Source organism: Cnephaeus nilssonii (assembly GCF_951640355.1).
Source record: "Cnephaeus nilssonii genome assembly, chromosome: 18".
Lineage (NCBI taxonomy): Eukaryota > Metazoa > Chordata > Mammalia > Chiroptera > Vespertilionidae > Cnephaeus > Cnephaeus nilssonii.
In genome coordinates, this window is record NC_137089.1 from 50,973,567 (window position 1) to 50,986,132 (window position 12,566).

At 53.6% G+C, this 12,566-nt stretch overlaps 1 protein-coding gene across 4 annotated transcripts in view; it reads left to right on the forward strand.

Annotated features, from left to right (window-relative positions):
- PAG1 (phosphoprotein membrane anchor with glycosphingolipid microdomains 1) overlaps window positions 1–12,566 on the forward strand; it is a 116,515-nt gene that overhangs the window by 63,579 nt on the left and 40,370 nt on the right. For 2 of the 4 annotated variants that reach the window (XR_013814916.1, XM_079795891.1), the window contains exon 2: window positions 3,111–3,198. The exons of 1 other annotated variant lie outside the window; for it this stretch is intronic. The gene's annotated coding sequence lies outside the window, so the exon portion shown is untranslated. The remainder of the gene's footprint in view (window positions 1–3,110; window positions 3,199–12,566) is intronic. One more of the 4 variants, XM_079795893.1, reaches the window with a different exon arrangement.

Consider the following 12,566-nt stretch of genomic DNA (forward strand, 5'->3'; position numbering starts at 1 on the left):
AGGGTGACCTGTCAGTATCTGTGAGTTAGGGGGTCGGGGAGGGTGACCTGTCAGTGTCTGTGTGTTAGGGGTTCGGGGAGGGTGACCTGTCAGCGTCTGTGTGTTAGGGGGTCGGGGAGGGTGACCTGTCAGCGTCTGTGTGTTAGGGGGTCGGGGAGGGTGACCTGTCAGTATCTGTGAGTTAGGGGGTCGGGGAGGCTGACCTGTCAGTGTCTGTGTGTTAGGGGTTCGGGGAGGCTGACCTGTCAGCATCTGTGTGTTAGGGGTTCGGGGAGGCTGACCTGTCAGCATCTGTGTGTTAGGGGTTCGGGAAGGGTGACCTGTCAGCGCCTGTGTGTTAGGGGGTCGGGGAGGCTGACCTGTCAGCGTCTGTGTGTTAGGGGGTCGGGGAGGCTGACCTGTCAGTGTCTGTGTGTTAGGGGTTCGGGGAGGGTGACCTGTCAGCGTCTGTGTGTTAGGGGTTCGGGGAGGGTGACCTGTCAGCGTCTGTGTGTTAGGGGTTCGGGGAGGGTGACCTGTCAGCGTCTGTGTGTTAGGGGGTCGGGGAGGGTGACCTGTCAGCGTCGGTGTGTTACGGGGTCGGGGAGGGTGACCTGTCAGCGTCGGTGTGTTACGGGGTCGGGGAGGCTGACCTGTCAGCGTCTGTGTGTTAGGGGGTCGGGAGGCTGACCTGTCAGCGTCTGTGTGTTAGGGGGTCGGGGAGGCTGACCTGTCAGCGTCTGTGTGTTAGGGGTTCGGGGAGGGTGACCTGTCAGCGTCTGGGTGTTAGGGGGTCGGGGAGGCTGACCTGTCAGCGTCTGTGTGTTAGGGGGTCGGGGAGGCTGACCTGTCAGCGTCTGTGTGTTAGGGGGTCGGGGAGGCTGACCTGTCAGCGTCTGTGTGTTAGGGGGTCGGGGAGGGTGACCTGTCAGCGTCTGTGTGTTAGGGGGTCGGGGAGGCTGACCTGTCAGTGTCTGTGTGTTAGGGGTTCAGGGAGGGTGACCTGTCAGTGTCTGTGTGTTAGGGGTTCGGGGAGGGTGACCTGTCAGCGTCGGTGTGTTAGGGGGTCGGGGAGGGTGACCTGTCAGCGTCTGTGTGTTAGGGGGTCGGGGAGGGTGACCTGTCAGCGTCTGTGTGTTAGGGGTTCGGGGAGGCTGACCTGTCAGCATCTATGTGTTAGGGGGTCGGGGAGGGTGACCTGTCAGCGTCTGTGTGTTAGGGGGTCGGGGAGGGTGACCTGTCAGCGTCTGTGTGTTAGGGAGTCGGGGAGGGTGACCTGTCAGCGTCTGTGTGTTAGGGGGTCGGGGAGGCTGACCTGTCAGCGTCTGTGTGTTAGGGGGTCGGGGAGGCTGACCTGTCAGCGTCTGTGTGTTAGGGGGTCGGGGAGGCTGACCTGTCAGCGTCTGTGTTAGGGGGTCGGGGAGGCTGACCTGTCAGCGTCTGTGTGTTAGGGGGTCGGGGAGGCTGACCTGTCAGCGTCTGTGTGTTAGGGGTTCACGGAGGCTGACCTGTCAGCGTCTGTGTGTTAGGGGTTCGGGGAGGCTGACCTGTCAGCGTCTGTGTGTTAGGGGGTCGGGGAGGCTGACCTGTCAGCGTCTGTGTGTTAGGGGGTCGGGGAGGCTGACCTGTCAGCGTCTGTGTGTTAGGGGTTCGGGGAGGGTGACCTGTCAGCGTCGTTGTGTTAGGGGGTCGGGGAGGCTGACCTGTCAGCGTCAGTGTGTTAGGGGGTCGGGGAGGCTGACCTGTCAGCGTCGTTGTGTTAGGGGGTCGGGGAGGCTGACCTGTCAGCGTCAGTGTGTTAGGGGGTCGGGGAGGGTGACCTGTCAGCGTCTGTGTGTTAGGGGGTCGGGGAGGGTGACCTGTCAGCGTCAGTATGTTAGGGGGTCGGGGAGGGTGACCTGTCAGCGTCTGTGTGTTAGGGGTTCGGGGAGGGTGACCTGTCAGCGTCTGTGTGTTAGGGGGTCGAGGAGGGGGACTTGAAACCTAAGGGAAGATGAAAGATGACTTGGGAAAGACCTGTGTCTGGCAAGCTCTTCACACCGAGAGCTGGTGAGGACCCTGCCCTCTGAGTGGCATGGCTGGCGGAGGGAGGAGCTGGAGCTGTCTTGTCTGGCATTTAGACGCATTAAAACCGAAAAGGAAAGAACGAGTAGCTGCCTGCATCGGCCCACAGAAGGCGGCCGTCCCTCACTTGGTAGCCGTCAGGGAAACAGCAGAGTCGCAGGTCCACGCGGTGCCGAGCGGCACGGGAGAGGCCGGCCGCGGGCCATGGCCACCTGTGGTCCCGGGACAAAGGCGCCGTAGGTGCGCGCCCAGAAGGCTCCGTGTTTGATACTGCGACTCCGGAGCTGCACCTCAGTCTGCTAACATAACGGAAACGTCCTGAGCCTGAGTCAATGGCCAGATGCTCCTAGGATATAAACACTTCCATTCATTCATTCACTCATTCATTCATTCTGCCCCTCCCCTGCTCCCTCTCTCAGCACCTATCATGGCGTCTTACCTGAAATACACGTTCCATGCCCGGCGTTTGCTGGAGGACAGGCCGAGAGCTGGAGAGGAGAGGTGCTCAGAGGACAGGCTGGGCGCCGGGAGCAGAGCAGGGCCGCAATGGCAGGTGGACCGAGGGGCCCGACGAGCCGGGAGGGCAGTGAAGGAGGGCACCCCTGGGGGTGTCCACTAGTCGCCTCTTCCCCGTGTCCTCCGTGGGAGGGCGGAGGAACGACTCAGGACTAAGAGGCCTGCTTGTCCTTCGGGTCCCACGGCTCATGCTGCACCGACATGCGCCTTTTAATAAGACATTTTGCCAGGAAAGCACAGCTCGCCTCCCCCCAAAGCATAAAGCCCCTGACTTGGGGCTCAGATAAGTTACCTGAATGTGATGTCACTACAGTAGCACAGAGGCCGTGAAACTGGGAGGCATATGGAGGGAGCGAGTGTGTATTTGATGAGACTGACTTGGCTGTGATTTTGGAAAAGACTTTTGATTCACTCTCAGTAGCTTTTCCTCGCTTTGCAGGAAGGAGTAGAAAGCCCGGCATTTGGCACAGATTTACAGTGAACAGGACAAGAGTCTTCCCCCTTCTGAGCCAGCTGCCTTTCCCTGACTCTCTCTCCCTCTTTGGTTGCAGGCCAGCAAGGAAGAGGGAGCTCTCGCAGCATTTCAGAGCCACGGCGCTGCCGGGCTGCGAAGAGTGCAGGGACACAGTTTTCTCCAAGGTAAACATCACCCTTGTACCAGTCAGCGGCACGCCGTTAGAGTTGGCCAGCCGCAGGGGGAGCGCACAAAGGCCCGTTGTTTAGTCTGCGAGGAGCCTGGGGTGGGAGGCAGAGGAGGCACATGGGGCGGCTGCCCGCCGGCACTGTTACCAGGAGCACCCGTCAGAATCTGGGGCTCGCTGAGCTGGGCTTATCCTGTGTGGGAAAAGGGAGCGGAGGGGACGGTTCTTAGAGATCCATGCAAACAAACGCCAGTGTGGTTCCACTAGACAAATAGCACTTCATCTTTTATGAGCCAAGAGTCAGGTGGTTCCCTCCAGAGGTTAAGATGAAATGCAGACCGTAGTCACGTCACATGGGGGGGGGGGGGGAACGCGCACCCGAATGTTTTACACCAACTAAGACTTGTGACTCTGACAGACGTGAGAGAGCCATGCGCTTCTTTAATGAAAACGCCTTTCGTCGGTCACTAACAATTGCTCCATGCAGTGTATGGTTTGGAAAATCATATTTTAATGCCGCTTTTGGGGGGAGGGGGAGGAGTGTGTGTGTGTGTGTGTGTGTGTGTGTGTGTGTGTGTCAGACGACAGACAGGCAGACGCACAAAGAGAAGTCTGAGAGCGTCACACTGTACATTTGGAGCAGTAACTGCAGGCGCCTCCTTCACGAATCGTGAGCTCAGCGGGAATACAGGCTGGGCAGAAGCAGCTGGATTCGGAGTCAGCTCCAGCGATCCTGAGTTAGCTGCCAATATTCTCGCACAAATTGCTGTGTCATTTCTGTGACATCCCCTGGGGCTGCTCCGTCTGGAGCTAAAAGCTGCTTTTGCTCAGCCCTGAATTATGTCTGATGAAACGCCTCCTTCCTCCTGATAAAGCTATCCAGGCACGCGCGCGCGCACACACTCACACACACAGAGAGAAATCTATGCTCCAGCTTAAAAGAAAGGAAACTTGTCAACTTTCCCTGTTGGCAGTCGACATACCGTTGCCATGTCTGGGTCCCTAGCTTGCTGGAAGGGAGTTCAATTGCGGTGGGGGGGAATCCTTCCAGCCTGGCTGTCCTTTCCTGCGGGGCAGAGGGGGGACGTCGGAGGGGGTTTTGCCGTGCGGCTGGCTCCTTCTCTGTTCTGACAGAGAGGACATTGTTCGCTGACAGGGCTGGCAGCTCTGTGCACACAGCACGGGCCAGAGCAGAGCAGGGAGGAGGCGCAGGCGCCGCAGCTGTGTGCCAGCTGAGAGGGTTAAAAAAGACCCTTTGCCAGCTTCTCATTGTGTAGATGCGGGTCCTGATTTGGGGAAATTGTTTCCTTGAAGAAACGTTTTCTTCACATTGCATTACGCTGAGAAAAGTCTGCGAGGTAGCAGCAGTGTGCCTGCTTTAATCCTGCAGTGACGAGAATTCGACCATGGCGTGTGGAAATACTATATAGTGCTCTCCAGGTCCATCCATGCTGTTGCAAATGGTAGGAGTTTCTTCCTTTTTACAGCAGCGTAGTATTCCATTGTGCAGATGTACCACAGTTTTCTAATCCACTCATCTGCTGATGGGCACTTAGGCTGTTTCCAAATCTTAGCTATGGTGAATTGTGCTGCTATGAACATAGGGGTGCATATATTCTTTCTGATTGGTGTTTCTAGTTTCTTGGGATATATTCCTAGAAGTGGGATCACTGGGTCAAATGGGAATTCCATTTTTAATTTTTTGAGGAAACTCCATACTGTTCTACACAGTGGCTGCACCAGTCTGTGCATGAGGGTTCCTTTTTCTCCGCATCCTCGCCAACACTTGTTGTTTGTTGATTGCCATTCTGACAGGTGTGAGATGGTACTGCATTGTCGTTTTGATTTGCATCTCTCAGATGATTAGTGACTTTGAGCATGTTTTCATATGTCTTTTGGCCTTCCTTCTGTCTTCTTTCGAAAAGTATCTATTTAGGTCTGTTGCCCATTTTTTGTTTGGATTGTTTATTGTCCTTTTATTAAGTTGTATAAGTCCCCTGTAAATGTTGAAGATTAAACCCTTATCAGAGATAACATTGGCAAATATGCTCTCCCATGCAGTGGGCTTTCTTGTTGTTTTGTTGATGGTTTCTTTTGCTGTGCAGAAGCTTTTTACTTTGATGTAGAGCATTAGGCTAAGAGAAATAAGCCAGTCAGATAAAGATAAATATCACATGATCTCACTCATTTGTGGAATATAATGAACTAATGAACAACATAAACTGATGAACAAAAACAGATCCAGAGGCAGAGAAGTATGGGTCAGACTGTCAAACCTCAGAAAGAAGGCAGGGTAGGGGGTGGGGAGTAAGTGATCAACCAAAGGACTTATATGCATGCATATAAGCATAACCAATGGACACAGACACTAGGGGGGTGAGGGCATGAGTGGGGGTGGGGGGACAATGGGGGATAAGGACACATATCTAATACCTTAATCAATAAAGAAAAAAAGAAATATATATATATATATATATATATATATATATATATATATATATAAAAAAGAGGTAATATGCAAATTAGCCGGGACACCGTAACAGTTACGACCGGCTCAGGAGGAGACTGCACGTGCAGATGGGTGGGAGGGGATTGCGTGTATGGTGAGGCAAGCCACGGATGGCGCAGGCCCGGAGCGGACACACACACAGCGGGGCCTGCCCAAGCCGCCACGGCACGGCGGGAGCAGGCCCAGAGCACACACACCGCGGCGTACCAGCAGTCCCACGTCTGCACATGAGCTGCAGAGGAAACACCTTTTCTGATCGCTCATTGGCTAAAGCTCCCGGTACGCCACTCACAGTTTCTTGGTAACTTGGGTAATAAGAATCCAAGAAGGTGATCTAGAGGGAAAAAAACAAGGTCCGCTGCTGGAGGGGCTAAGAAATGTCATATCCTGTCCTAGCCACTTTGGCTCAGTGGATAGAGCCTTGGCCTGCGGACCGCAGGGTCCGGGTTCGATTCTGATCAAGGGCATGTACCTAGGTTACAGGCTTCTCCCTGGCCGGGGCCCAGGTCAGGGCTCATGCAGGAGGCAACTAATCGAAGTGTCCCTCTCACATTGATGTTTCTCTCTGTCTTTCCCTCTCTCTTCCACACTCTCTAAAAATCAATGGAAAAATATCCTCAGGTGAGAATTAAAAAAAAAGAAAGAAAGAAATGTCATATCCTATGAAAGACACATCTTGAAAATGCCTAAAGAAAGTTGTCACTTTTTCATGGTGAAGGGACTGGAGTCCGGGTTGATGAAAACATCTTGGCGGCTGCGGTGTCTGGCAGTGACTGCAGCAGCGGGGTGATGGGGCTGGCGCCTTCCCCTGATCAGCCCAGTCGCCTCCCACAGAGGCCATGGGGAGCGGGCCTAAGCCGTCAGTAGGACATCCCCTGAGGGCTCCCAGATTGTGAGAGGGGGCAGGCTGGGCTGAGGGACCCCCCCCTCCAGTGCACGAATTTCATGTACCAGGCCTCTAGTACTTTATAAACTCCCAGCCAGGCACTGCCTTCAGGTGAGGCCCGCCCTGTGGGTGGTGCCATGCTAAGGTGGTTAGCACATGAAAGGCAGCCAGTGGGGCGGGAAGGCTCAGAGCCTGCGCAGCCTGAAAACTGCCCCAGCAGGAGTGGAGATCATGGCTGGCCCTTCACCCCCGCCTCCCAGCACAGGAACTGCGGACAGGACGCCGTGGTGCCTGGTGGCTCCAGGTTCCTGGAGACTCCTGTGCACGTGTGTGCGCATGCACGCGTGTGTGTTGCTTAGTGGAGCAGGAAAGGCTGCTGTCAGGCCGCAGGCTCCATGCTCACAGCCAGCAGGCAGGGGAGGTGGGACTGCAGAGCAGGTGCACCAGCCCAGCCCAGCCTCGCTCCAGGCCTGGCTCCCTAAGCTCAAAGGTGTGTCATCGCCCCAGTCTCCGCTGCATTCGGAAGGCCTGCCTGCATATGTTTACAAGAATTATTCACATAAATGGTGACTTTTCTATAAATCCAGGTGTGATGCTGTCAGGTACAGTGGGCCACAGGCCACTGCACACCTGTCAGCCGTGTCTCCTGCCCGAAGGGGGTGTTGGACAACTTCTTAAGGATGTTCTTGTACAACCCTTTAAAAATGTTTAAAGTACATTTGCATGATGATATTTTCAAGTAAACACACACACAGACACACACAAAGGAAAATTAACCAAGGTGTTACCGAACCTTTCCCTTTATTGTTTCAGTCTATTTCGTTCATTTATCTGGTCTGGCTTTGAAGCAGCTTTTATTTGATTATTTTTAACAGCCGGGTTAAGGGCTAGTGAGGGGCGTGGGGAGCTGGGCGTGTTTGCCGCTCCCGTCGGGCTCCGGGGGCCTGGTGAGTTTGCAGTGGCTGCCGGCCCGTCCTGCCTTGTTCCTTTCTGCTGGAGCCCACAGTGACCACTGGGCCCTGCCCAGTCCTTCACTTGTGCTGGTGACATCCTGGCTCCCACGGCGCGTGGCCGCGGTGCGCCCAGACGCGCGCCGGGGAGCGCCCAGGCAGCTGAGCCAGCGTGTGCCTCTCACATCGGGGCATGGATCCTGTAGCCATCAGGCCTGGCGTCTGGGAGTGGGGAGCGAGTGTCATGTGCCGTCTGTGTCTGTTATGAAAGGAACGTGTAGCGACGGGGGAAACGAGTGGCCACTGCTGACACGGTTCCGTTGGACGGACCCTGAGACGGCACTGACTTCAAGGCGAACACTGCCTGGGCCCTTGGCGAATATTCAGCCACTCAGAGAGGGTTCTGGGGCGAGGGCCCCAGCTGGTGCGCGTGGGCACACCGGCACTGGGTCGTCTGCGCCAGAGTCGGGCCGGGGCTCCGTGCGTCCACCGCAGGCACCCCCTGCACCGCCCCAGATCTGCCTGACGCGCACGTCCCTGCAGGGTCTAGAACACCCTGCCGTCCCCACACAGGACATGCGTGGTGCACTCGGAGTGGGTGCAGGTTCCGGCTGCGTGCTGCCCGCGGGCCTGCTCACCGCAGCCCAGGCCGCGGGGCGAGCTGTGCCGCGTCGCGTGCCTGCGTGGGGCACCTGCAGCTCTCGGGGGCCAGGGAGGCCTGGTGAGTTTGCAGTGACTGCCGGCCCGTCCTGCCTTGTGCCCTTTCCAACACCCTTTTCAGGGGCGGGTCCTGGACCTCCCGTCCTGGTCCTGCGAAGGTCTGAGGCCAGTGGTGGTCCCGACTGCAGGGACGTGTCCGTGAGATGCACGCGTGCCGTGCTCTCTCCCCCGCTGGGGGTGGACACAGCCTCCTGGGGCGCCCTTAGCCAGCACGCAGGGTGCTCGGGTGTTCATGGTGCAGCTCCCCGCATGCCCCACAGGAGGACAGAGGGTTCACTTATGGCCAGGCATGTTGGGAGACAGAGGTTACGCAGAATCAAATGGATTTGCTTGTGGCAGGTTTCTCAGAATGTTCCTGTGACTCCCCAAAGCCAGATGCAGAATGCCGGGTCCCTCGAGGCGGGAGCAATGTCCTGGGGGTGGCAGTCGGACAAAGTGACGGAGGGAGCCCACAGGGGCTGACGGTGGGGGTGCGGCCACTGGCGCGCTGCCACTGAGACCTTCAGCTCCATCCAGCGTCTTCAGTGAAACGTCAGGGGGGGTCCAGTGAAGCGTTTCAGTGGTGTGAACTCAGGGCAAAGGAACATATGAATGGACGTCTTTCCACGAAGCCACTTGGTGTGTGCGCAGCGCTACTCGTGAACTAGCTTTCACTTTCACCAGCAAGGAGGTGCCCGGGAACTGTGTTTGGCAGCTTGGAGAACGTTTTAGCGTTTGAATTTCCCTATTTACAGTACAGCGGCACGCAGTCAGGCGTTGGCACGTCTGTGAGGGAAGGCAGTGCTTCAACATTCTCTGTTGTGATCTAACAATTTATTTCAGGGTAAGAAGAATCAGTCTCATTTGGAAAATGTTTTATACAAATAGTAGAGGCCCGGTGCATAAAAATCCGTGCACTGGGGTGGCGGGGGGGCATTCCTCAGCCCAGCCTGCACCCTCTCACAGTCCGGGAGCCCTCGGGGGATGTCCACCTGCCAGCTTAGGCCCACTCCCCGGGGGAACAGGCCTAAGCTGGCAGTCAGACATCCCTCTGGCAGCCCAGGAGCCCTCGGGGGATGTTGGACATCCTTAGTGTTGCCGAGGAGGTGGGAGAGGCTCCCGCACCATCAGCCCAGCTTGTGGCTGAGCGGCGCTCCCCCTGTGGGAGTGCACTGACCACCAGGGGGCAGACGCTCAACACAGGAGCTGTCCCTGGTGGTCAGTGCACATCATAGACACCGGGTCGTTCCACCATTAGGGTAAATTTGCATATTACCCTTTTATTATATGGGATTGGCAAGAAAACTCTTAACTGCATTTCTGTGGATTTTTAAAATGCTGACTCTCCTAATGTAAATGATGACAAATTGCACAGGATTACTTCTTTCTTCTGCATTGCTGTAGTTCTGTGGTCACCGCCTTTGACTACCCTGAATTCTCACACGGCTCTGCCCCATGCTGTGCTTGTTAACCCACACGTCAGAGGCCCTGTTTCTGGGTCCCTCCAAATGTCCGTTTTTAACAACCTAACCTTCCTCTTATCCATAGTGTTTTACTCATAATTGAAATTCCAGATCACTTCATTCACATAGGCCCTTTTGTTTTGTATTAGAGAAAATGAGAACAGTAACTTGTAGGATTTTTCCCTTCATTGGCTGGAAAAAAGAAACATATTTGAGATATTTATATTCTCTCTCTCTCTCTCTCTCTTTCTCTCAACACGCGCGCGCGCGCGCACACACACACACACACACAGTCTGAACTATGCATGATGTGGTGCCCTGAATGGCTTCCTGAAACAAACCCCCCAAAAAAGGACGTCAGGCAAAAATGAAGGAAGTCTGAATTAATTTGAAATCTGAATAACAAATGTACCAATATTGGTTCACTAATTCTAACAAAGGTACCACGTTCATGTAAAAGTTAATATCAGACTAGAAAAAACACAGTAACTGTATTTATAACTAAAGTATCAAATGGATTCCAGCCTGTCTGGGAGTAAGAATTGGAGTAGAAAGCGATAACGATTTCTGCTGATGCCGAAGTCACAGTCACCTGTGAGCACAGCCATCTGCAGCAGAGGCTGGCAGAGCCCGGGCAGACCACCGGCCTGTCTCCCCGTCTTCCCCTCCCCTTCGCCGCCCCCCGCCCCTCCCCTCCCCCCCCCCCCCCCCCCCCGCCCATCCAGAGAGGCGAGGTCGCAGGCGCCGAGGCCCGGGCCCCGTTCCCAGGCCGTCGATGTCGGGAGCCCTGCTTGACCTGTTGAACCTCCACAAGCTTCACGTTCCGTTTCTGTGAAATCGGGGTCAAACCACATTTTTCCCTCGGGGACTCTGTGGTTTGGAAAATGCTGACTCTCCGAATATGCGTGGGAGGTCTGCTTGTGATCGCAGCTATGGAATTCATTGAAGATGAAACCTTGGCACGAACACATTTTACGTGATTACATAGTTTACAGCATAAGGGTAGTCGTTTCTCAGCACTTGTGAACTCTGCCAAAAAAGAATAGTCCCTGAAAATAACATTGTTGACATGTGAGAGTCATTTATGCATGAAGACAAGACCATAATTTTTTAAATTATCCACACTGAATCTAAACTCAAAATCATATTAAAACATTAAATTATTCCTTAATATGTGATAGTGTTATTGTTCATATGAGGTACATTTTCAAACAAAGGTTTTAGGTTAATATGCTTTTAGATAGGCTTAAATGCAATTTAGTTTGAATTTTTATTTAACATAATTTACAGTGTTAAGTGGAATCTTAATTTAGGACAATAACATTTTGAACATCTAATTATGTTTAAGGTTCTTGTGACATCTAAGACCCCACCACATGTTTATAGTATGCTTCCTGAGTTAATCATCAGAAAAAGTTACTTAAGTAACTTTAAAAGTATTTCTTAATTTCTTTTTTAAATTTTTTAATTACCATTGACATGGAATATTTTATGAGTTTTAGGTGTCCTTTTAGATTCCTTTTGAGCCAGCCATTGTCCATTATAAGAAGCTATTTTCTGGATTATGTTTATATTTCTTGTATTTCCTAGCTGTGGTATCTGGGTGCTGTGCTTTGCTGAGAGGCATAGAAGAAAGAAACCTGCCTTCGGGCTGCCTGAACGTTAGCTTCAATAATAGCCACTCGATGGTGGAACCTGGGGGAGGCGGGGGGGCAGTGAATGGTGCTTCTCAAGTTTGACTATCCATGAAGTCACTCCGAGGACTTTTAAAAGTCCCCATGTGCAGGTTGTACCCTAAACTGATGAAGCCCGTCTCTGGGGGTGCTTTTTAAACCTCCCCGGGGGCTCCTGCAGTGCGGCCGGGCTGACGGCGGGGAACGCCCAGGGGAGTCTTCTGTGGCAGGATCCTCCCACTCAGACTGGGTGGCTTGAGTGGCTATGGGCAGTTAAAGGGGGCAGACTTTCAAAGTGAAAGAAGTTCGCCAATATTAAGAAAGAAAAAGCCTGTCCCTTACCCTGCATCTCCACCCCACAGATGCCAGGAGACTTTGGATTCTGAAAAGATTTAGGGAAAGTCTCCCGCATGCCTCGGTGCCCCAGTGCTTGCTTGGCTTCTGTCTTGGGAATTTGGGGGATATTTTAGTTCACGTGCAGAATCAGTGGGAGCTACATGTATGGAGCACACCGGGTAAGCATCAGCTCTATGCTAACGCCACGTCTCAGCCAGGAAAGATAGAAGGTATTCACTTCAGAATAAAAATAAGAGTTCTGGTCTGTTAGGGCAATTCTATCTCACTGTAATTGGATATTTAATATTTTATTCAATAAACACTTAGCAAATATGCATACTACTCCAAAAATGGTTGTAAAATGCCAGAAGAGTTGTTTTCATTAATCCTCACCCAAGCACATTTTTTCTATTGATTTTTAAAGAGAGTGGCCGGGAGGGAGGAGAGAGAGAATGAGAGAGAGAGAGAGACAGAGAGAGAGGGAGAGATGAGAGAGACACATTGGTGGTTGCCTCCCACTTGCACCTGGACTGGGGTGGGGATCGAACCTGCAACCCTTCTGTGTGTGGGCCGATGCTCTCACCACTGAGAACACGCCAGGGCTGTATCCATTATCTTTCGCTCCCTGACAGGCTTGGTGGTCTACTCTAACATGACCATTTATTTAGCTCTTGACTTTGTAGTTGGCAATTTAGGCTGCACTCCTCTGGGCATTCCCTCTGGTGTCACCCAGGCCTCCACGTGCCACAGAGCTTGGCAGGGATTTGGCGATGCTGACCTCGGCTGGGCTCTCACCTGGCGGGGGCTTCTCTGGGACAGCCCTGATGGAGCTGTCGTCACGTGATCTCCA